Genomic DNA, 3,693 nt, shown 5'->3' on the forward strand with positions numbered 1-3,693 from the left:
CTGTTCCCATTTCCCTTTTTCTGAGAGAATCCTGCATCCAACAGAACAGATTACCTTGGATTCCTCCTTAATGGTAAAGTTTCCATAAACGTCTTTGATGCAGTGCTCTGCCAAATGCTTTTTTAAAATCTAAACAGATACTGTCCACCCATCCCTCTCTCTTCTGTAGTATTTCAGCAACTCTGTCAAGGTACTTTAATTGATTTGTAACACATGATTTTCCTTTTCTAAAACCAAATTGTCTTTGTCTTATCATATTGTATTTTTCCAGATGGTTTACTCAAATTATTCTTTTTAACTTTTCTAGTACCCTGCTTACAACACTGGCTAGTGATACTGGTCGGTAGTCGAGTGGATTCTGTCTATTGCCTTTCTTGAACAGGGGAACAATGTTTGCTTTCTTCCGTATATCTGGTTGCTTACATTGACTTAAGGATTCCTTGAATATTAAACATATTGGTCTCCTGAACTCTTCTGCACATTCATGTAGCAGCCAACGTGAAATTTCATCAGGACCATTTGCTTTTCCTTTATCTACTTAATTCTTTCTCTACCTCTTGTTCTGGTACTATATGTGGGCACGCATGTTGTTTATCATCTCTCTCAAAATTACTTTCTTCTGTAAAAACTGATTGGAAATTTTTGTTAAGAACTTCACAGATGTCTTTTTCCTGTATATAGATTATCCCATCGTCCATGATGGACTGTATTTTATCTTTAAATATGGTTTTGCTTCAGATGTAGCTGTAAAAATGACTTGGTTCATCACTACTTTCATTTATAATGTCTTCCTCAAATTGCCTTTGAGCTTCTGTCGTTATCCTTGTATAAACATTTCTTGCCTGTTTATAGTTAAATGCCCTCTCACTACTGTGTCTTTTGTATCTGTTCCACAGCAAGTCACTTTTCTCTTTTGATTTTTTACACTATGTTAAACCATTAGTTTATCCTTATTTCTGTTTCTTTGTGCTGAACGATATAATTTTGGACTTCTGTTTCATTTAATTCACAAAATTTTCTATAATATTAATATTTTGTCATCTAAGCTCCTTTTCCCGATCTATTTCTTTTAAGTACTTCTTTAGGTCATGGTAGTTTCCCTTTTTGTAGTGTAGGCGCTTTTTGTAACTTTCATTACTGCTAACTATATCATACGCAATCCTTAAGTTGAAATTTAATACTAAATGGCCACTTTTGCGGAATGGAGGGTGATAAATTATATTCTCAATATCATTATCTTGTCTGGTAAATGACGGATTATTACCGTAAGCCCAGTTTTTCTTGTTTTCGTTTACATGTTAAGAAAAACTCCTGTGTAAGATCTAGGAGCTTTTGATCCCAACAGCTTTCATAGCTTCTTAAATCTAGAGTATTCCAATTTATATTTGTATTGAAATCTCAAGTTTATATATTTCTTTCAAATTTCTCTCGCATTCTGTGTAGTAGGGCTCTTAAACTGTGAATTGTACTTTCTGCCAGGTCTTGTTATTCGACTTTTTGGTGTTTGTTTTGGGTGGCATATATAAAATTGCCCAAACTATTTTCCCTTCAGATGTGTCAATCTTTATTGCAATAATTTCTGTTTGTAATGGTATATCTAGTTGTATCTCTTTGACTTGTAGATTTTTCTCAGTTAATACCAGAACTCCTCCTCCTTTAAAAAAAAAAAATCTATCACTTCTCCTTTTATTGTAATCCTCAAATCTTTGTGTGTTGTTTGATATCCTTGGGATTTCATTTGTTGCTCCTAGGCAGATAATATGAGGTTTCATTTCTTTCGTATAGTATTTTATCTCTAATAATTTGGATACCATTTCATCTACATTTGAGTATATCAACTTAATCATTTTCATTCTTTCATTCATTGCCATATGCCATGTATCCCAAACGGGGTGGCCAACGGCTTAGAGTTAATTATTTTACAGGGAGGGGCACTAATCCTCCACCAACCCCACTTGACACGTAGGGATGCCAACAGCATCTGGTGTTCCCAGGCGGTCACCCATCCAAGTACTAACCAGACCCAACGTTGCTTAACTTCGCTGATCGGACGGGAAGCGGTGTACTCAACGTGGTATGGCCGTTGGCAACTTAATCATGTTGTTTACATACTGCTATTAGACATTTGGATCTACTACCTTCGTTTTTCTTAGTCCCTGTTGTTTATGTACAGCTGGAGAAATTTCCGCGCGGGACACCGCGTAGAAGGCAGCAGGAGCGGCAAACAATTTGATCTGGTAACAGTGTTGGGGGTAAAGGAGGGGTGGGACGAGCGAGGTAGGTGAGGGATTGTGGGGTAGTGGGGGTAGCTGTGTGGTGGGAGGGGTGGGACGTGAGGGATGGGGGGGGTAGTGAGAGTAGCTGTGTTTTGGGAGGGATGGTGGTGGGTGTAGCGAGGTGTTAGGGAGAGACTTAGTAGCCATTTAATGTCGTAACATAATTTGCTTTGATTTTAAATGAATGTGTTTTTATGACAGGGGAAGACACGAAGTAGCAATAAGCTGTGATGGTTCATGACGTGATGAAAAATGGTCTGTTCAGTGATCATGCAAGGCTGATATAAACACAGAGACATCACCAACACGTAACCTTATATAATGACTCACCCCCCTTCGGTATCTTTAACATCCCTATTGTAACACATACTGTAGACTGATATCACACGTTTACCTCAGATACGTCTCAGAAAAGTTGCTCATACATTCTCAATTGTAACGTAGATACATAATGTATGGAAAATAAAGTATACATAATATTCCATTTCTTCGTTGTTTCAGACATTAGTATTTGTTACCCCACAAGGCATTAAAGTATGTCACATTTTATAACAAACCCAACTTTGTTAGCTGTTAGTGTGAAGTTGATATATTTCCATGGTGGCTGCTTGTCACAAACTAATTTAAGCATAAACCATACCTAAACCTTGTCAGGTCAATCAATAGCATCTGCGTCTGTGTGTGCTGTGCAGTATATAATACTGGATTTCTCGCTGTCTAACTCTCTCAGTTTATCTCACAGAGACTCATAAGTAGGCTTAAGATAATCATGCATTTGCATATGTGCATATGCAAATGCATATTCTAGCCTTTTATGAGCGTAAGTGCATATTCCTACTTTTTTGCTCTTCTTTAGTGGAAAAGATTCTAGAGAGGGCAAAGAAGTTCTATGCGGCCTTCATGTATTTGGAGAAAGCATATGACAGGGTGGATAGACAAGGATTGTGGAAAGAACTAAGAATATATGGAGTAGATGGGAAGTTGTTGAATGCTGTGAAGAGTATGTATGAGGGGGCTAGCTAAGGCTGCAGTGCGTGTGGATAGTGAACCGAGTAAATTTTTCTATTTGAAGGTTGGGTTGAAAAAGCGATGTGTCATGTCTCCATGGCTGTTAAATCTGTATACGGATGGGGTTATAAAAGAAATACAAGGTAAGGCAGTGGATGTTGGAGTGGCCCTAATGAGAGGGGGCAGTGTTTGGAAACTCCCTGTACTGTTGCTTGCAGATGATACTGTGCTGTTAAGTGAAGAGGAAGGGGACCTGCAAGGCTTGGTGGATGAGTCTGGGAGAGTGTGTAAGAAACGGAATCTAAAGGTGAATGTAGGGAGGAGTAAAATTATGGTCTTCGAGAGAAGTGAAGTCAGTGAATGTAGGTTGGATGAGGAGGAAATGGAAAATGTGAATACGTTTAAGTGC

At 38.2% G+C, this 3,693-nt stretch overlaps 1 non-coding gene across 1 annotated transcript; it reads right to left on the reverse strand.

The window, feature by feature from the left end:
• Window positions 1–1,969: 1,969 nt before the first annotated feature.
• LOC145395342 (5S ribosomal RNA) lies at window positions 1,970–2,088 on the reverse strand. Its single transcript, XR_013896585.1, has one exon. It is a non-coding gene; the product is annotated as a 5S ribosomal RNA (ribosomal RNA).
• Between the last annotated feature and the right edge of the window lie 1,605 nt (window positions 2,089–3,693).

Source organism: Coenobita brevimanus, chromosome 30 (genome assembly GCF_032717465.1).
Source record: "Coenobita brevimanus isolate Jiangsu-jjx chromosome 30, ASM3271746v2, whole genome shotgun sequence".
Classification (NCBI taxonomy): Eukaryota; Metazoa; Arthropoda; class Malacostraca; order Decapoda; family Coenobitidae; genus Coenobita; species Coenobita brevimanus.